The sequence below is a fragment of the Bos indicus genome, chromosome 5 (genome assembly GCF_029378745.1).
Source record: "Bos indicus isolate NIAB-ARS_2022 breed Sahiwal x Tharparkar chromosome 5, NIAB-ARS_B.indTharparkar_mat_pri_1.0, whole genome shotgun sequence".
Classification (NCBI taxonomy): Eukaryota; Metazoa; Chordata; class Mammalia; order Artiodactyla; family Bovidae; genus Bos; species Bos indicus.
This window is the reverse complement of record NC_091764.1, coordinates 106,951,286-106,972,498: the sequence shown is the minus strand read 5'-3', so window position 1 is coordinate 106,972,498 and position 21,213 is coordinate 106,951,286. Positions and strand designations below refer to the sequence as shown.

Genomic DNA, 21,213 nt, shown 5'->3' with positions numbered 1-21,213 from the left:
TTGAACTCAGGACTGTGTGGTGAGCACGTGTCTATTCATAGCCATCAGGCCTCACTCTGGTGTCCCTGGGCCCTGTGGAGGGCCTGGCATGCAGCAGGCGCTTAGCACTCCCCATGTTTGTGGAATAAAAGCCCAAATAAGCGGAAAGCCATCGTTGGCAGTCTCTGAGGACTCACACACAAAGCTCTACTGTCTCAGTGGATGGTTCTGTTTCATGGGTTTTGAACTCCCCTGGGCATAAAGCGTCTGTGTGAAATAATTAAAAACATTTAACAAATGTTCGACATTGGATGACCACAAACCATTCATCAGAATTCACCCTTTGAATTACAAAGGGTGTAACTTTGTAATTCAAACTCAATGTTGTTTGAAAAATAAAATTTTCTGATGGTCATTTTCTGTAATCACATTTCAGTAAATTTAATAAACAAGTCACAAAAATCAAAAGGCAACTCTGGAAATCTCAAAACTCTTCTAAATAAACTTTGAATCAGGAAAAAAAAAAATAACCCACAAGAGCCCAAACTGCACCATTATTTAGGATACTGACAGTGAAGGCACTGTATCAATACCTGAGAAAGAGAGCCAGTGCTACACAAAGAGGAAAATTCATAGCATTCCGGAAGATGAAAGTGTGGTGATGAACTGGACAACTGAGTATCTGGCTAGAAAAGTTAACAGTGGGGAGAAAAAGAATCACAAGGAAAGGAGAGCAGTGGAAATAATGTTGCAACAAACTCTTTGAGAACTCAGAAAATCTGAAGACTCAAGTAACTGAAGAGCGGATTTGTAGGGTGGCTGTTATTTCTTCTTTTAAACAGAGAAGGCAGAAATACAACAGTGAAAATGAAAAAGAATGGAAAACCAAAGGCAAAGAGGAAAGTGACTTTTCGGAGCCTACCTTCCAGAAGGCTGTGCCGGTGGAGGAAGAGACGGGGAGTGGGTGGCGATGTTGTTCGAGGCTCCTGGGCAACTGCCCACCCCGACCTGTTCCCTCCGCCACCCCACGAGAATAGCGCAGTCCCTCCTGGGGTGGATGGGAGGTAAGACATTCCCATCTGGACCGCCCTGTGGCTGGGATCCCTGGGTAGGCTGGGAGCAGCCATGAGTCCCCTCAGATGCACCCTCTCCTGGGGGCTGGTGGCCATGCTTGGGCGTATTTGTACTTTCCCTTGCCTCCATCTGCTACAAAAGATCATCTTTAAAAAGTGAGATGACAGATTCTGGGTCCAAAGTCTTTTACGGTTTGGATTCTTATGAAGATTGCGGCAAGTGCAGACCTCCTCCCTGGAACCCGTGTGTGTACTTGTGGGACAGATGAACGAATGAGTGTCCTAAGGACAAAGCTATCATTTGATGACCTTAGGGATGACCTGTAACCCTGTGGGCTCTGTAGATGGTCCTCACCGTAGAGCTTAAAACCTCAGGGAAGAAGCCGTAGCTCTGGGGAGGGTTCTGGGTCCTATGATGGCGTTTCATTTTACAAGCCATTAATTCTCAAATTCAACATGTCCAAAACCAGCCTTCTTTTTCATTTATTTATTTTTTTAATTTGAAACCAAGTTTTATTTCAGAATATATCCAAGGTGAAGATTTTTGAGTGATATTATTTTATAATTTGGAGAATACACACATACACACACACACACAAATGCTCAGGCTCCCTTTGGGATGTTCTGGATTTTAATCTGGCAAATAACACTCCACTCTGATAGGCAAAGTTGTCCACTATTTTGATTGACTCTGTTATAAAAGCAAGAGTTCTTAGCGATGACTCCCAAACCTGCTCCCCGCTCCCCGCAACTTCATCTAAGTGGCCCCACCATCCAGCTAGAGCTGCTCAAGGGAAACCCTCAGAATCCGTCTTCGGTGCCCTTCTCCCCTGACTCACGTGCAATCTACCGTAAAGTCTCGTCGAGACTGCCCCTAAGACGTTTCCCAAACTGGCACTGTGTCTGTCTCCCACCCGATTTCCTGCCTGGAGTGCCATGGCCCACAGCCTCTTACGTGGTGTTCACGTGTCTGCTCCTTTCCTCTCTGGGTTTCTCCGTGGACCACACGGAGTTATCTTTTAACTGTGAATAGACGACATCACCTGCCACTTTCTAAGCGATGTTTATCTGGCTTGTGACAAAATCCAGACCCCTTTCCCTGGTCTTCAGTCTCCTGACTTATACATACAGCGTGGCCCCCTCCAGCCGTGTCAGCGTCAGCCCTGACTTTCTCCCCTACACCCAGCCCGCCCTGGCAACAGTGGCCTTTGTCTCTTTTCCCCAAGTTTGTTCCTACCTTAGAGACTGGCCCAAAATGCATGCCCCCAAATCTCATAACTATTTTAATTTGCCTGGTTTCAGCTTAAACATCTCTCTGAAACCAGCTCAAGGAGCCCCACCCCCCAATCCCTCGCTCACACCTCCCTGTGATATTTTCAATATTTTAGGTACAGGGTGATCTCAAAGTCCTCGTACTTTGCCACACATCTATGGCAGTGGCCAGGAATGAGAGGGCCATGGTCCTATTCCTCCAGAGTCTGGAACTCAGCCAGACAAGGATTTGGGTTAATTTCCTTTCTTATCAGGTGTGCTAGGAAGCTTTTCCCCTGTCACTCTAGGAGCGTGCTGTTCCCAGATGCTGGGAATGCTTTTCTCCTGCGTGAGGTGCCTTCCTGGCCTTCCTGGTGATCACGGTAACACCCCTGCCCGCCCATCGGCATTCCTCCTCCTGGTGCGGTCGCCTTGCCTCCAGGTGATCAAGCCCCACCCCCACCCCGTCACTGGCTTTTCTCCTGGTGCCGTCGCCTTGCCTCCTGGTGATCAAGCCCCCCACCCCACTGGCATTTCTCCCTCTGGGGCTGTCGCCTCGCTTCTCATGCTGTTTTAGCCCGCTGATCCCTAAAGGGATTGTGGCCAGGAAGAGGACGCCTGCTCCAGACAAGAGCCTTGGGGCCGTGGTCTCTGGCAGTGCCCCCCGCTGCAGCGCAGTCCCAGGGAGGTGTGCCCCTTTCCTCCAAAGTCGTCCACTTCTAGTCTTTGTGCAAAATCTGGTCTTTCCGGTTACGGTCTCAGTTCCCTCTAGGTATTTCTTGTGATCAGCGGGTGTTGAGCGGAAGCCGTGGTCAGAGGGGAAATTCAGAGATCAGCTCTCCCTCAGTGGGAAGGGACTGGCATGCAGGTCAGGCCAGTAGCACCATGTTGATGGAAGGAGCTAGGCTGCTACGATTGGGGCAGACTGTGGACGCTGCTCGAATTCCTGGGACAAGAGTGAAGTGGGGAGACACAGGAGGTGTGGCGGTCGGCTGGCCTGCTTCAAAGGTGAGGGTGAGGGGGCTCCATGGGGTGGCCGAAAGTGTGCAGAAGCTGCCCACATAGGCTCCCTGAGGTGGTCCCGGCTACAGCCCTGCCTCTGGCTGTGACCGTGGGGGAAAAAAGACCAGGAAACACATGGTCCTCAAGGGCACGGTCCTGGGGCTCCCCTGGTTCCCTTAGGGGGAGATCAGGAGAAGAGGGAGGGGGCTTTTGTACCATATAAATGAATGATGATTGAATGAGGGACTTGCAGTAGAGCAGGGCAGGGATTTTGGGGGCTGTGGGTTGGAAGGAACCTCTGGGCTGGGGTAGACCTCCCAGTTCTGCTTTTATAACCTCACAGGGAGTGGACTTGATAAACCAGAGCCATGTGCATCCACGTGGTATCCTGTGTCCTCACCATCACCGTTGCTGAATCAAAGCCGGACAAGCACAGAAAGAAGGAAACCCTCTGCCTCTGGTGCCTGGGGCCATCCAGACAGCATCAGACCTGGGGGGTGGGGGAGCCATACCAAGGCCCTGCCACAACCTGCTTGCTTTCTTGTTAGTCACCAGAGGCAGGTACCTTTACTTTGCGGATTTAAGTTGCAGACGCAACACTTTATCGACTCGTGCCAATCAGCTGAGTTAGTGTTTGTGAAGTGCTTAGAACAGTGCTTGGCACTGGTAGCTGCTCCAGCTCTTGTTATCAGTGTAGCAGCTACAGTGTTTCAGCCTCTAACTTCTGACGACCCGAGTAAACCGGGGTGACTCGAGGGTGACAGAGCAGCACCCATGGTTCCACTGGCTCATTGGATGAGCTTCACAGGCTGGGAGGAGGAAGTCACCCAAGCAGCTGGTCCACATGGCTGTTTGCTCAGACCTAACCTCTGGCTTTGGTTTTTCCATTGGTCATGTATGAACATGAGAGTTGGACTATAAAGAAAGCTGAGCACCAAAGAATTGATGTTTTTGAACTGTGGTGCTGGAGAAGATGCTTGAGAGTCTCTTCACTGCAAGGAGATCCAACCACTCCATCCTAAAGGAAATCAGTCCTGAATATTCATTGGAAGGACTGATGCTGAAGCTCAAACCCCAATACTTTGGCCACCTGATTCGAAGAACCGAATCATGGGAAAAGACCCTGATGCTGGGAAAGATTGAAGACAGCAGAAGGGCAGACAGAGTATGAGATGGTTGGATGGCATCACTGACTCAGCGGACATGCGTTTGAGTAAGCTCCAGGAGTTGGTAATGGACAGGGAAGCCTGGCGTGCTGCAGTCTATGGGGTTGCAAAGAGCTGGACACGACTGAGCGACTGAACTGAACTGAATCTTTGGCACTGGCACCTCGTGTGGGTGAAGTGCTGGGCATCCCAGAAGCCCCCTTTAGCAACAGGCGTGTGCTATAGGATGTGTGCAGGCTGCCCATCCTCCGGTGGGACTTGTGATGTAGGTGTTCCCTTCTGAGCTGTCTGCCTCCTGGCACCACCAAAGAGGGTACCCAGATGATTCCACCTGAATTTAGACTTGGCTGATAAGCCTGCACTCTGGGCCTGTGCCCTGGCCTGGGATGCTGGGAGGGGCTGGGCCATCCTGGGCTGCAGGGCACCCTCTTCCCTGCCCAGCTCGCCGACTCAGGCACACACACACAGCCCAGTGGGCCCACAGATGTTCACAAAGTCCAGGAGCGATTGTCTACCCCTGGGCTACTGGCCAGAGGAGTGCGTGAGCAAGGCCTCTGGGGGTGAGACCCTCCTGGTTACATTGCTTGCTCCAGAGTAAGGACTCGCTCGTCATATACCACTGCACCCTCGAGCCTTTGCTGTCTGCCCCCAGGCTGCCCTAAATGTCCCACCTCAGCTGCTCTGTGGCCTCTGCCCTTCCTTCCCCCGCTCCTAGAATCATCCACCAGCCCTCCTCCCCAGCACCTCATTCCCCATCCTGACCGCACCCCCCACTTTCCCTGCACAACCTCACTCTGGCTGCATGGTCTCAGCTGTCTGCTGTTCTGGGAAAACATCTTGGTTGAACCCTCATGGGCCACCCATACCAGCCTGTGCAGGCGGCCCTCTGAGGGATGCTGGGCTGAGACCCCAGCCTGGGGTCTCCCTTTAATTCAAGGGAGACCAGTCAGACTTGTATTGGAGACAGAGTCACGGATGCGTGTCAGACAGACTTCTTGTGCAGCCAGCAGTGACTGTTGGGAACGGCAGGCTCCCCCCTGGGCCCAGGGCAAGCACAGAGTGTACTTCCCACCAGCTCAAGCCTCTGATGGGGGCTGTTGGTGAGCAGAGATGGGCTCTTCTCCCCCCATTCCTCTTTTATTTTACACGACTAGCAAAGCCTCCTCCTACCCAGGGTGCTTTGGTCCAGTGTGCTGGATGCTGTTGACTTGCTGCTTCAGAAATCAACACACAACCACCTCAGTCGTCTTCTTTGGTGGGAGAAGCAAGTGTGGGTGTCTTTGATGGAGTGAGCCATGGGGACCCTTTTCTGAATGATGGGGAGTCAGGTCCTGGGCATCTGTGCTAATGAGCTTCCCTTGCCCTTTCTTGGCAGGATCTGCTGACCCACAGTGAATGTTCTGGAAAGCCCTGGTGGACCCGAGATGGAAAGAGGGTAAAGAGAGAGAGAGGCATGGGGGACTCGGGGGTGGGGGTTGGCGGTGAAGGAATCACGAAACATCTTACCCTGTGTCTGGACAAGAAACCAAGGTCTCACTTAAGTGTTTTCCCAAATAGCTAGTTGGTATCAGAGCACCAGAAGGTTGTTCTCTTCTAAAAATAGATATTGCATGTTATCAGAGCTGTTCTTTCCTTTATTATTTTTTTTTGTTCCTTCTTGATTTGAAAATGTTAGTTTTATTGGTGGCATTGCATTTTGTTTGGAGGGGGCATATCTAGCAATGTGTTTGTTTTCTCTACATCCTTTCATACCTTCTCCAAATCTCCCAGGCCGTTTGGTACTTCTGAACCTTCACTTTTGCTGTTCCCCGTGCCTGGGACCCTGTCTCCTCCGTAGGGCTCCTCCCAAGCCCTGAGACCAAACTCCTACTCATCCTTCAAGACTCAACTGAGACAGCTCTTTCTCTGGGGAGCCGTCCCTGTCTCTTTTATCTCCACTCCTCAACCTCCACCCCCCGCCAACCCCTAACCGTGGACTCCTGCCCACTGATCTCATGAGCTCCGTGCATGTATTTCCCTGCTTCCCATCCATATGTTAATTACAGTCAAAGCTATCGCGTCTCTCTTCCCTTCTAGACAGTAAGCTTTTTTGGGAACAGTGGGTGCATGTCAGTCCTGGTTGCGTCCGCCTTGGTGACCACAAGCCCAGACACGTTCTTCTGCTGATACCCTCACCCCATTCTGGCGCTCGCCCCCTCAGCTGGCCTCGAGAAGAAGTGACATATGCTTGGGGGCACATCTACCACAAAGAAGGGCTCTTCTTTTTACGGTGGCCAGTGGGTAGACCTGCTCAGCAACTTTCCTTTTGTCATCTATACCCTCCTCCTGCCTGTCTGGGGAGTCCTCAGATGTTTTGCTCTCGGGACCCCTTTGTAGTCTTGAAAGTCGCTAAGGACACCAAAGAGCTTTTGTTTATGTGGATTATGTCTACTGATGGTTCTGGTGTTATGAAGGAAAGCTGAAATTAAAAAAAAATATATATATATACATATATATATATACACACACACTACCTTAAACATAACAATAATAAATCTGTTACACACTCATGTGAGTATTTTTGAAACAAACAAAAAAAACCTTGAGGAGAGGCAGTGTTATTTTATATCAGGGTTTCTAAACCGTGGCACTATTGAAATCTTGGACCAGGTTATTCTTGGTGATGTGTGGGGAGGGGGGACAAGGGGAGCTTTCCTGTGCCTACTTGTAGGACTTTGAGCAAAATCCCTGGTGTTCATGCCCACTAGGTTTTAGGGGCACCCAGGGCCACCCAGCACCGCCTCTCGGCTACGACAACTAATGTGCCCTGGAGTGAGCCAGGGGACAGTCATACTGTCAAACCACTGTTTTACATCTGCAAATCTTTTTAATGTCTTCAGTTACAGAAGACAGCTGAATCCTTCCACCTGCTTCTGGATTCAGTCTGCTGTGGTTATGTTGTTTTGGTTGCAGTGTGTCTTGAACTTACAGCTGTCCACAGACATGTGGTTGGAAAAGGGAGACACATTTTAATAGCTTTCAAAATAATTGTGTATAGTCTTCTTTGGTGCTACCCCAAAACCCAACGTGTGGCAGTTTCCTTAAGCTTAGTTATAACGTGGAATCTGCTGTGTTCGTGAACTTTTTATACTGTTCCATCCAAATACATCTGTTTATCTTAACCTTTGGATGGTGCCTTTTACACAAGTGAGATTTTTGAAACATCACACATAACTTCTTTAGAAAAGTTTTGCACGGGTCTTTTCAAGTTTGGTGCATCTCACTGTAAAAGAAATTACATGTGCTCGTATTCGTCTTATTACAAAAGTTTCAAAATTCTGGGCAACTGTCAAGATCACAACAACCGATTCAAATTATCTGAAAATCTGTTTCCATCTGGAAAGATCCGATTTTGTTAAAAATCCGATTTTGGCCAAAAAACACTATGAATTGTTCTCCTAGAAGTGACTGGCTCGCTGACATTTGAAAAAATGGCTACCTAATACCAGCGTTTACACAATTGGGAGTACAGATGATTCTTTCAAGTGAAGATACTGTTCTGTGTTTAAAGCGGCTGCTGCAGCCCCCGACTCAACCCCCTCCCCCGTGGGCTTCTTCCCGACATCCCACCTAGCCCAGTGAACAGCCTGAGTGCTTTCTGGGTATCTCCCTCAGCAGCCCAGAGAATATTGTAAAAAGTGTATCAGGACTGGAGTAAAATTCATGTTTACTGCTTCATCAAGCGCATTCCTAAGGGAAACTGGCTTTTTCCCCCCTCCACTCCCCACCCCCCTTCCCAGTCCCCCGTGACAACCATGACGACCAGCCCTGCTTTGTTCGACTGGCCCTGAGACCCGTCTGATGCATCCGCTGCACACTCAACACCATCAGTGCGAGTATCAACACGGGGGCAAAGGCACGTGGCACCTTCGATCAACGACGAAGCTTGTTTTGACCTTGCTGAGCCGGAAGGGGTTTGGGGACCCCAGTGGACGCCTTCTGGTCACCACCAGCCTCGTCTCCCTCTGATGGTGAGGTAAGACCACTGCAAGTGTCTGTCTTGAGCAAACAGGAGCTGTTTACATGATGAGCTAGGGAAGCGCCAGGGAAGGGCCCCAGGAGGTTGTCTGATCCAGCCCCTTTGGACTGCGGACTGGCAGATTGAGACCCAGCTGGGAGATAGACCCAAGGTCTCACAGCTGCTCGTGGAGGAACTGGGCCTAGAACCCAGGTCTTCTGATTCCCAATCCAGTGCTCTTCCTCCTAGCTCTCTCCCACTAGTCTCGAGACTCATGGGGCCTCGAACAGGCGTCCACCTGCAAGAAGATGCTTGAGGGCATGTGGGGTGACTGTGCGTCATTACACTACATACAGACCACGTGTCTGCAAGCTTCCTTTGGCCCAGCAGCACTGGGGGGTTGGGGGAGGGGGCTGGCTGCTATTGTCTCCAGGTGCTGGGACCACCAGGTGGGCAGAGGCACCAGGTGGGCCCTGTGTGTTCTGACAGTCAGGCCCTCCTTCAAACTGATTAGCCAGGGAACTCTGTGGTTCCTTGGCTTCACTGGGTCACATCACAGTGTGATTACTTTATAAGGACTCCCCACCTTGCACAGAGTCTGAGCCTTGCAGAAGCAGCAGCAGCAGCAAGGTAGCAGTAGCTGATGCGCACGCAACTTGGCCCCATGAGATTTCATCCAGATCAACTCCAGGTACTTCTAGTATTTATCAAAGAAGGTAACCAGTGTAAAGGATTCTTCACGGCATGTCAAAAAGCAAGGTTTATGTGTTCAGTTACCAAGGAGGCTCAGACTGCCCTCGCCTGTTTCCTGGACAAACACCATGACATCATCACCATAGACCACAGAAATTCCCAACATCTGGATGCTGAGGCCCTGTGCGGGTCTATCAGATCATCAAAACTCTCAGAAAACAGAGCTATTATTGGTGTAGTATGCAGAGTGGACAGAAAAGAGTCTGTCTCTTGGATAGAGCCATCACGGGCGGCTGAGACGGCGCACAAGTGCGGCCGAAAGGAGCTACCCCACATCCGAGGTCAGGGGCGGCGGCTGGGAGGAGATACCCCACGCCCGAGCAAAGCTAGTGGAGGTGATCGAATTCCAGTTGAGCTATTTCAAATCCTGAAAGATGATGCTGTGAAAGTGCTGCACTCAATATGCCAGCAAATCTGGAAAACTCAGCAGTGGCCACAGGACTGGAAAAGGTCCGTTTTCATTCCAATCCCCAAGAAAGGCAATGCCAAAGAATGCTCAAACTACAGCACAATTGCACTCATCTCACACACTAGTAAAGTAATGCTCAAAATTCTCCAAGTCAGGCTTCAGCAATATGTGAACCATGAACTTCCAGATGTTCAAGCTGGTTTTAGAAGAGGCAGAGGAACCAGAGATCAAATTGCCAACATCCACTGGATCATCGAAAAAGCAAGAGAGTTCCAGAAAACATCTATTTCTGTTTTATTGACTATGCCAAAGCCTTTGACTGTGTGGATCACAATTAACTGTGGAAAATTCTGAAAGAGATGGGAATACCAGACCACCTGACCTGCCTCTTGAGAAACCTATATGCAGATCAGGAAGCAACAGCTAGAATTGGACATGGAACAACAGACTGGTTCCAAATAGGAAAAGGAGTACGTCAAGGCTGTGTATTGTCACCCTGCTTATTTAACTTCTATGCAGAGTACACCATGAGAAACGCTGGGCTGGAAGAAGCACAAGCTGGAATCAAGAGTGCCGGGAGAAATATCAATAACCTCAGATATGCAGATGACACCACCATTATGGCAGAAAGTGAAGAGGAACTAAAAAGCCTCTTGATGAAAGTGAAAGTGGAGAGTGAAAAAGTTGGCTTAAAGCTCAACATTCAGAAAACGAAGATCATGGCATCTGGTCCCATCACTTCATGGGAAATAGATGGGGAAACAGTGGAAACAGTGTTAGACTTTATTTTTCTGGGCTCCAATCACTGCAGATGGTGACTGCAGCCATGAAATTAAAAGATGCTTACTCCTTGGAAGGAAAGTTCTGACCAATCTAGATAGCATATTAAAAAGCAGAGATATTACTTTGCCAACAAAGGTCCATCTAGTCAAGGCTATGGTTTTTCCAGTAGTCATGTATGGATGTGAGAGTTGGACTATAAAGAAAGCTGAATGCAGAAGAATTGATGCTTTTGACCTGCGGTGTTGGAGAAGACTCTTGAGAGTCCTTTGGATTACAAGGAGATCCAACCAGTCCATCCTAAAGGAGATCAGTCCTGGGTATTCATTGGTAGGACTGATGTTGAAGCTGAAACTCCAATACTTTGGCCACCTGATAAGATCTGACTCATTGAAAAAGACCCTGATGCTGGGAAAGATTGAGGGCAAGAGAAGGGAACGACAGAGGATGAGATGGTTGGATGGCATCACTGACTCAATGGACATGGGTTTGGGTGGACTCTGGGAGTTGGTGATGGACAAGGAGGCCTGGCGTGCTGCGGTTCATGGGGTTGCAAAGAGTTGGACACGACTGAATGACTGAACTGAACTGAACTGACCTTGCACTTTGACAAACTTAAAAGAAGCTTCTGGAAGGTTTTCCAGGGAGCTGCCTTGTCCTCAGCCATCACTATGACCTCCTGTGCCTCGCAATGGTGTTCCACAGGAAAACTGCAGCCATTTTTCTGTCCCGAGGGGTGGGGGGTGGGACATGGAAGACAGACACAGATTCTCCCCGTAAACAGGCTTCTGGTGCAGAGTCACAGTTATTAATGACAGTGAGGACAAGTACCTCTTCCTGGTGACCTGCAATGTTCTTTAGAAAGGAAGTTCAGGGCCTGCCTTTGGTGGGAGCTGAGCTGAGAAAATAGGGCCCCCCTTCCCCCTTGGTTTCACTTAAGCACTGCAGAAAGATAATTTACTGGCCAACTGCAGCGCATGGGAAAGTTTAGAAGTCTGACATGGAACTTGAAAATTATTTCCAACCCTGTCTTCTGTGCCTTTTCCCCACCAGGGATCTCCAAGAGCTAATATCCCAAGTGATCTCCTTGGAAGCTGTCCCAGGCTGGAGTCCCCCTGTCCAGAGCCGGAGGCTGGGCTGGGTGGCCTCTCTGGTTCCTTCCTGCAGTTCCCAGTGGCAGTGACCAAGGACCCACATCTGAAGATGTATCCAGAAGGGTGACTGTGTGGCCTAGAAGCTGCTTGTTTCACAGACCTCCCTGCCCTACCAGCCTCCCCTCCAGGGGTGCCCAGGTCCTGACTGCTCCAGGCCTCCTGGCCCTGGGTGGCTCACATCAGCCCCCCTGTGATCAGGTCCCTAGGTGGCCCAGCACGAGGTACCCTGATGCTCTTATTCACGGAAGCCCCCTCCCTCAACCTGGCCTCCCAGTGGGGAGAGGGCCTTCTGGCTTCTGGTGGAGCATGGGCCTCAGGGTTGGGACCACACGGTCGCCTGGGTTTCTCGTGGAAAGTCCACGACGGGCTCTGGCAAGTATGAGCAGCAATGATAGGCTCAGGTCACCCCGGGTAACGGGGGTGTATTGTAAGGATACACAGGGGAGTGGCCAGGCTGGGCCACGCCCAGCTCTCAGCCGAGGGCAGCAGCAGACAGTCGCAGCAGGTCCAGCACCTGCCCTCGCCCCCGCCTTGCTCCCAGCAAGCGACCTGCTTCTGGCATCTCACTTGCCATCTGTCTCATGTCCCGTGGTCCCTGCCTGCCCCTGGGGAGGCCCTGGCTTCTCTCTCCTTCTGTCAGCATCTCCTTAAGTTCCCTCCCAGTCCTTACGAGGTTGGCGGGGGGGCACACGGCTTGGGGGGGCCGGGGCCCCAGCAAGCGTACCTCCTGGGCTGCTGGTTGGCCCCAAGGGGGCCTTTGTGGACTCACGCACTAACCCCCCATCCAGCATCTGTGGCCAGGGTGGTTGGTGGTGTCACAGGGTACAAAGCATGGTGACCTGCGGGCGAGGGGTGCCCAGTGGCTGCCCTCTTGAGATCTGGGCATGTGCTTGAGGGGAGCCTGGGGGTAGGGGGTAATCAGAGAGCTGGGAAAGAGCCTCAGGGACACCTCCCCATGTTATTTGAAGTCCTCGTATGTGCCCACAAAGGCCCTTCACAGACCCTTCAAGGCTCTGGAAGGGGCTGGAAAGGACTATCAAGGGTAGCTAGAGCCTCGGACTCCCATCTCTAGTCCATGTGCTGAGTCCTCTGGACCCCCACCCACGTCAGCCCCTTCCCTACCTGGGCTGGGTGCCCGCTCACTCACCAAGGCCTCCCCCACCCACCTCTCAGGGCCTTATATGGGAAAGACAGGAGCGGCAGGAACCAGAGAACCTTGTGGCCGATGGCAAGGCTCCCTTTGGAGTCAGGATTACTCATTGCGGAGGGGGGCAGTATTTAAAGTTGGATGGGAAGTGAATCACCCATCCTGATGACAAGACCACATTATGTGAGAGCTCTTTAGAGGAGGGGGTGATGGGGGCTGGAGTGGAAGGGCCTCAGAGGAAGTCGTTCCTGGCGGAGCATGGGTGGGGGGATGGCAGGTGGGGCCAGGAACCCTGGCTCCCAGTGCCTCCCCAAAACCTAGCCATGATGATGTACCAGCTCATCTTTGTGGTTTTTTTCAGGGGTGGCGGAGGCTGCAGGTAGGGCAGGGGCCTCCAAGCCTGGGGGAGGAGGCACAGGCACAAGGACTAGGACCCTCAGACAGGGCGAGGGGCGTGAGGGGAGCTGGGGGAGGGTGAGGTGCTGCCCTTACTTCTGCTTCTGTGCCCCTCGCTAAATTGAAATTGACCCCTCCCCCGTGAACAACGTGCCATACACTTAGGGTACTTCCGAGCGTGCCAGGTGGGAGCTGCCCGCTGTGGGCTTTAGGGCAGCAGCTCCCACCTGGCACGCAGGGATTCTCGCCCCACTCCTCTCTGAACCACCACCCCAGGTGACGGAGAGGAGGCAATGAGGGCCCGGGTCTTGGGCTCTGCCCAGGCTGAGGGCATCCCCGGCCGGTGGCCTCGACCTCCTGCCCAGCTCCTGGTTGGCGGAGGCTGAGGGAGGAGAGGCGGTGGAGCTGAACCCGCTAAACTGAAGGTGGTGGCTAGGTCCTTCTGCCTCCCTTCCGCAAACAGCCAGGCAGCTGGGAGCAGGGGGCGGAGGGAAGGAAGGCCATTCTGCAGGTACGGAGACCTGGATGCCCAAGACGTCAGATGACGTGTTTCTGGACTGCCCCCCAGCCCAGCAGGGACCCCAGCAGCGGGGACCCTGCTGCGGAAGACCGTGAAACCGGTGCGGATCTTGAGCCCTCTCACAGTCCCTGTTCTAGGTCTGGTTCTGTCTCTTGCTAGCTGTGTAACATAGGGGGAGTCCCTTAACTTCTCTGAGCCTGTTTCCTCATCTGTAAAATGAGGATAATAAGTCCTACATGGCTGAGGAAAAGTGGGGTTCGAGCAAGAACTGAACCCTGGAGCTGTGGAGCTGGGCTCCCGGCCCAAAACCACAAAAGCCCCATAAAAAGGGCACCTGCCTCCTTTCTTAGAACCACAAGTCTCTACCAACTCAGAGTATTTTATGGCAGTCTTGTGCACTCCACCCACTAGGAGGTGGCCACCTCGTACCCGCCACAACCTAAGGCTGCTGACTCTAAGTTGGGGGACGGAGCCATCAGATGAAACATTCTGCATGCTCTTCTGGTTGACAGACTTCTTTCAGAAACTAACAAAAACCATGGATCCCTCTCCCAAGTTAAAAACAAAAAACAAAAAAAAGCCCAATGCCAACACATCCACCCTATACCATTTTCTATAGCATTTCAGGGGAACTCCCAGAGTCCCCAGAGCCACTTGCAAAAGTCTTTTGACAGATGGAAAGCCAGGACGCATGAGCGTAAATGTTGACACTGAGTGACTTGCTGTGTTCGCCAGTTGTTCCCCAGTCTTTCCCTTGTGAGAGGGCCAGGGCGGTGCTTCCGAACCCACCCAATGCGGAAGGAACACACACATGGAGGACTGGAGGTGGGCGGTGGGGAAGGTCTCCACCCCAGTTCCAGGGTTGAGTCGTCTGGGCCTGGAGGACACACCGCAGTGAAGATCAGATGACAAGGGACTGACACTAGAGGTGTCCACCCTCTCCCTCCCTATTGACTAAGGTCGAACAAGACAGGAAAGAAGGCCAGGGGTGGGTGGGTGTGGGGAAGGGAGTTTTACCGGACAGACAGAATTGAAACCCTCCCGTAGGGAAATAGTAGGTGAACAACAGAACAGAAGTTGTGGGCTCTCTCAACTCAGAGGCTTTCTCCTGGGTGGCCGGGACTGGGGGCCTGGCCTGCTGACCATCCCGGTCATGGAAACACTAAGGCCAGAAAAGTAGCATCCTGGGGACCCAGGGACCTGGGGAGAGTGCCAGGCGCTCTCTGTCCATCTTGCAGAGGAGGTGTCTCCTAAGGGCCAGATGCTCATTGCAGTTTCTGTTCCACCTGTATTCCGAGTAAGCTTTACAAGAGCCGGTGTCTGGAGCCTGGACCTGCATGGCCACCCTCTCTGTGGGGGGAGCACAGACAGGCCCCTCTGGCTTAGATGGACCCTGGGGGGCTCTGGTCGGAATGGGGTGGGGGGTGCCAGATTCAGCAGCAGGCTCTGAATTCTCAACTCCTGGGTGGGGTCAGGGGCGAAGGCAGGGGCAGCAACCCCCACCCTTAATTCCAGAGCCACCTTGACCTTGAGTTCATCCTTGCTGCATCAACATTTTTTTTCAAAAATACGATTTCAAAACCACACCTAGTGGAAAAATTCGGAGAATATAGAACCCCAGCATGGGAAAGAATAATATAGAAAGCCGAGCCAGAAAAGAAGAAAATAAAAATCACCTGTAATCCCACCGCCCACATTTGAGTGCTTGTTGACCTCTGATGAGATCATTTCAGCTGGCCTCATCCCACCCTGATTCAGCGGTATTGAAATCATGTATTATTCCCCTCACCTTCCAGGGCTGGGGCTCTGGACCTCAGTTTTCCTGTTTGGAAAACATAGCTACACGCTAACAAATTTCTCCAGCTACTTTCCCATGATTATCACGTCTGTTTGGCCAGGAGAGAGGCCTGCCTGTCCATCGTTGGCAGCAAGGAAAAGACAGCTGGAGTGATGGGCACTTTCAAAGTTATGCAGGAGCCAAGGAGCTTGGGGCTCCTAACTCTTCACAAAAGTATGTGTCAAAGAAAAACTTCCCTGACCTGAGAGCAGGCACATCCTCCAGCTGGGACCAGACACCACAGGTCCATCCCTCCGGGATCTGTTCAGAGCTGTGCCCAGGCCTCTGTGCTACAAAGTCAGAACAGCAAGAGATCCTAAAACAGAGTTTTATTATCTGCTTTATGAGCCACTCCAAAGTTGGGACCAAACTTCCTCTGGTGCACACTCTCTCTGTCCCATGGCCCTTCCGTTTGGACCACCTTCCTGACCTTTCTAAATGCAGTGGGACCCTCCCCTTGTTTGGTGAGTAATGACCTCCTTCTCTGCATTTGATGGCTTTGGTGGCCTCTGTGACTTCCCATTCTCTGGGTCTCACCCCGCTCGCCCTTGCGGTCGGTGGCCAGTTACTCCCTCTCGGGGTCATCATCCGAACCCCCTCTCCTTGCGTGGGCAATCAACAGGAGACTTTGCCGAGTCTCCTGGGAAAAGGTCAATTCCTGGTTTATTTGCCAACTTGCTTGGAGGGTGTCCACTCGAAAATGATTGGCCCCACGGAGTTGCTCCACACCCGCTTGCTTTTCGAGTTGGGGATTTTTTTCTTTCCCTCGGCTAGATGTGTGCAAAGATTGAGGGTGTGAGGTAGCAGACGTTTGTCAGGCTGGCCCGAGAACCTGACGGCCGGGGCCACTCTTCCTACGTTCACCGTTCAGTCAGAAACCTTTTACTCCCTCAGCTGTTCTGGGGAAATTTGCTTCGGAAACCATGGCCAGGTTTGACTGACTAGAAATCTAAGAACCTTGGGCAGCGTTGCCAAGCGTTCAGTGCTTGGTGACCAGCTCTGGACTGGGGGTTTTGGCTGCCCTCCATCCCCCTCCTCATCTGCCCACATTTCTGGGCGAAACTTGTTTCTTTCCTGGTGGCGTGACTTCAAGCCAACCTTCAAAGAGAGTGCCCCTTTCCTGGGGCTGGTGTGGGGAGGGCAGGCATGGGGGATGCTGTGTGGGCATCCTAGCCTCACACAGGGGCAGGCACACCTCACACCCCGTGGAAAACCAGCTGTGCTCTCCTGAAAGCCTTCTTTGACTTCAGACGTGGTCACTGGGTGTTCTCTTGCATAAGTGGACTGACCCGCGGTCTGCTGAACCCTGCCTGCAAATGTGTGCAATCAGCATTGCACGTGTTTGTGACAAACACAGAAGAAGGAAGCACTTTGGCACGTGGAGTGCAGCTACACCTAATACCTAACGGGGTTCTGTTGGGGGATAGGGGCACAGGATTGGGGAGGCCTTGGCTGGTGACCGCAGCAGCGATGGGAGACCTTGGGGTCTCCTCCTCTGCCTTGCAACTTGGGAAAAAAAGGTGGCTAGTGATGGGGTGAACAGAGCTGGGCTCCCTGTCACTTTCTCACTAATGGGGGCATCTTCAGAGCAGAGGTGAAGACAGAATCTATAGGTGTCTCCTGGGAAATTCCAGGTGTCACGTCTGGTGCTGAGAAAGAGGTCCAAGTCCTCTGACCTCCAGCTTTGGTTAATTCCTATCCATCTCTAACTTCCCTGGTGGCTCAGACGGTAAAGCGTCTACCTGCAGTACAGGAGACCCGAGTTCAATCCCTGGGTTGGGAAGATCCCCTGGAGAAGGAAATGGCAATCCACTCCAGTACTCTTGCCTGGAAAATCCCAGGGATGGGGGAGCCTGGTAAGCTATAGTCACTGTCTTCTTTCATCCATCTCTTATCACTTTCTAGTTAACGTCCAATGAAAACATTTCTACTGCTCCCCTGGGAGGTTAAACTTTGTGTATTTTTTACTTTTCTAGGATAATCTCTTGACTATCAGAGAACCTTCGAAAATGTAAGTCTTAGAACATGCAGGTACTTCAGTGAATATGTGGCATGGCCCCTTTCATTTTACCCATAAGGGTTCAGAGCTGAGACCTAAGTGCTCAACCCGGCTCACAGATATAGACTCTTAACCTACCTCACATCTGTCTTGCTGGGTGACTTCAATGATTGAATAGCAGGCTCTTGGCAACCCAGGTGCCATTTGAGATATCCTGGGAGCAAAAAATTCTAGTCTTCTTTCTAAGGGTCCAGTTACTTTATGAATGAAGACACACCTCTGTCATTCTTAGCAATCTACGTGGGCTGTGGGCATCACCAGGTTCTCATTATGCCTTTCTTCCAAAGACCAAGCAGTTGGTGCAGCTGCCATGCTCGCTTTCAGACTTGCCAGTCATTTCCTGGCTTTCCCAAATGACCTACTTTTCCCTAACCATTCTACTCTCTGGCTGATCCTAGGCAGTAATGTGGCTAGAAGTGATAGGGCGAGAAAGAAGGGAATGGCAGAATAAGGTGCAGGAGGAATTAGAAACATTGATTGAGCACTAACTATATTCCTGGCACTCTGCTTAGTGCTTTACCCAATATTATCCCCATTTTACAGACTGAGGAAATTGAGGTTTAGAGAGGTTAAGTAATTTGCCCAAAGTCTCACATCAAGTAATAAGAGCAGCCTCGCTCTGATTTCAGAGCCGAAGCTTGTCATCACCATGTTCATGGGGCCACGCTGGAGGGATAAAGTCAGGTATCTAGGAAACTTCCAAGAGGCAGCAGCACAGAATGTTACTTTTTTAACTGCCTGTTGCTGCTGTCTTGATGGGATTTCTAGGACCACAGTGGAAGTGAGGGCATGAAAAGGAGAACAGACATTCCCTGGATTACCCATGCTCACGACTCATTTCTTCTCTCCCTCTTTTTGCTGGGGTAGACAGACAAGAATTTTTCCAGCAGGTACAGGCCTGAGGATGCTGGGGCTTTATGTTTGCGCCTATAAAAACAGTTTTTCAGGCTCAGGTAAACACTCATGTAGCTGTTTATCCATCCAAAGAGCATTTATTAAACACCTTCTGTCCTGTCAATTTTTGAGCCAATAAACTGGCAAAGTCACTGACCCAACAAACCTAGCTCAGATTCAGAAATTCATAATCTAATTCCAGCAGGGCTTTCTGTAGATTCTCCAGAGCAGTTTTTTCAAATAACCCTTTATCTTTCCCACTTCTCAGCTACTGCTTTATAGCCGGACCCTCTACATGAAGGACGGCGGAAGTGATGGAGAAGCTGGCCTGTTTAGCACTTGAGCTCCAGTTTGGGGGAAGGATATGGAAGCCAAAGACTAACAAGAGGTTTTGGCATTATTTGTGAATATCTCCTTATTCTGCTATTCCATTTCCTTGGGCACTTAAGCTAGGCTCATGATGTATAAGGGCCAACTAACTGTTTACTTAAAACTCTACCCCAGCATCCTCAGCGCAACCTCTCAACTAACTGCCAGCTGCCACTCACTTGCCCCAACGGAATTAACGGAAGCTGCCAACAGCTCTGCCCTAACCTCATTGGATAGAATTGTGTCCTCAGCAGACACGAGTTTCTCTTTCTTCTGAGATTGCCTCCCTCCTGTCTTGGAGCGGGAAATGTTCTCCTGTCCAGTCCAAGTTTCAGAGAGGGGAAGGAAGGGGGTGTTTTATTTATTCTTACCTTTTACTTATTCTTATTTATTTGTTTATTCAATGTGCTCCCGTATGGGTGTCAGGACTAGTCCTACAAGCAACTGCTGGCAGGGCCAGAGATAAGCCAAGGAGAGGGGTGCCAAGGAATTAAAGTGCTTGGGGAGGGTCAGCGGTCCCCTGATCACCACCGACAATCCAAAAACATGGTCCTTTTGGACTTAACTGGTCAAAGCCAGTGAAGTCACAGAAATGCATCTGTTAGGAAGAGTGGGCTGGTCCTTTTCCCTGAGATCTTGTAGCACAGATGCAGGTGGATGGAAAAGACATGGAAAGCCTTCATAACTGCACAAGTGTGGGTGGGGATCAGTACTTACTGGGGAATGGTGGAGGTCACAGGAATGTGTGTACAAGAAGTGAAATTAGCAGAAGAAAGGCTCGATCTAGGATTCAGGGTTTGGTTATGGTAAAATCAGAGACATCTGGAAGGATGGAGACAGAAACCTGAATCTACTGGCTTTGAAAGTGAGATGCATGGCTGAGACAACGTTGCCCTGAGAATTTCTAGTTTTTGGCTTGAGACATAAGGTTGTGGTCAGCGGGTGGAAGTAGACATCTGCAGGGACACAGGTCTACCTATCTGTCTTGGACTTCTGGAAGATTCTCTCTAGGCCAAAGATTGTTAGCTAGGTTACAATATCAAGGAAGGTTATAGTTGCTTCTTCTCCACGTTGCCAAGCAGTTGGACTTTCATAAACTCTATAGGAGGTTTGCAGCAGCATAAAGGAGATGGCACTGGATTTAAATTTGAAGCTTGGCCCTGCCAAGCTGTGTGCTCTGGGACAAGCCATTTAACATTTTTGACTGTAATCTAGAGAGTAACACCTATATTACAGGGGACGCCTTTAATGATCAAGGTGGGGACATAACCAGGAAAAAGATAACGTTTACCGTAAAGAGCTGTCATCACTCCGCAATGGTGATGGAGAGGAGCTTTATACTAAACCCTAGGAAGTTGGTGCATGTTCTTGTCTAGAGCAATTGTATGTACAAGATAATCCTTCCAGCTTGAGGATTCTCCAGTCAGGTTAAAGGATGCTACTGTTGCCTGGGGTTTCACACACCTAGACCCACCACCTACTGCTTTATCCTAGGGGATGTGGGACTGGGGGAGCCTCTGTTAGCAACTCTGGAGACCCTGGTTACAAATGATTGGAATGCACAGGGAGATGGGATAATTATCAACCTTTGAGAGCCTTATGAAATGGGTGAGTTATTTTCGTTCAGCAGTACAAAGCAAACATTAGCGGTGAAAAGAATGCAAACCACATCTTGCCTATTTAAAGCAATGAAGGAAGAGAGCACAATCACACAGGCAAAGAGGCTCTTTTGTTTCCCCAGCCAGGAGTGGTGGTTAAAAAGTGCACGCAAGCCACAAAGACCTAGCCCATCTCCTGCGCTCCTGACGCCATGTGTTTTCTTTAAGAAAAAAAAATGCCTAAAAATAAAGCAGCACCACATTTTCTCCAACTTGCTATCTCGTTTGAGCTTTATGTTTATATTCTGTTGAGAAAATCTCAAGACATTATCTGTTTTTCTCTACAGTAGTAGCTAATTCTTCCCAGGGGTGCCAGGGGGAGGATAAATGTAATTTTCCCTAAGCACACACTTATTCATTTACTCACTCTTTATTAAGACCCATCACCACTTGAGCTGTCTCCTAGGTGGGGATTAACAAAAATAAACTGAAAAGACCCTGTCCTTTAGGAAGAAAAGATATACACCCCAGCATCTCTGACTTTTGGGGAAAGGGAACAGGCTTGGGATGAAAAAGAGGACTGTTTATTTTTCATATATCTGAGCTGTCAGGAGTTAGATTGAGTGGCTGATGGGAAGAGAGAGCTGGAGTTAACCTTAGAGGTAGGATTAAATAAACCGGGTCACAGGTGGCCTTGGATAACAGGTTAACAATTTATCAGTTTATTTTTAAGATGTGGGGAGTAATAGAGAAGTTTTGAGCAAGGGAGCAGCATGATGGTCTGGCTATATAGACCTGAAATTTGGAATCTTAATTCTGAGAATGAACG

At 50.5% G+C, this 21,213-nt stretch overlaps 1 long non-coding RNA gene across 1 annotated transcript; it reads left to right on the top strand.

Annotated features, from left to right (window-relative positions):
• Positions 1 to 5,636: 5,636 nt before the first annotated feature.
• Positions 5,637 to 12,905, top strand: LOC139183224 (uncharacterized). The gene is made up of 3 exons (XR_011566785.1): positions 5,637 to 5,906; positions 8,251 to 8,486; positions 11,464 to 12,905. It is a non-coding gene; the product is annotated as an uncharacterized lncRNA (long non-coding RNA).
• The last annotated feature ends 8,308 nt before the right edge of the window (positions 12,906 to 21,213 follow it).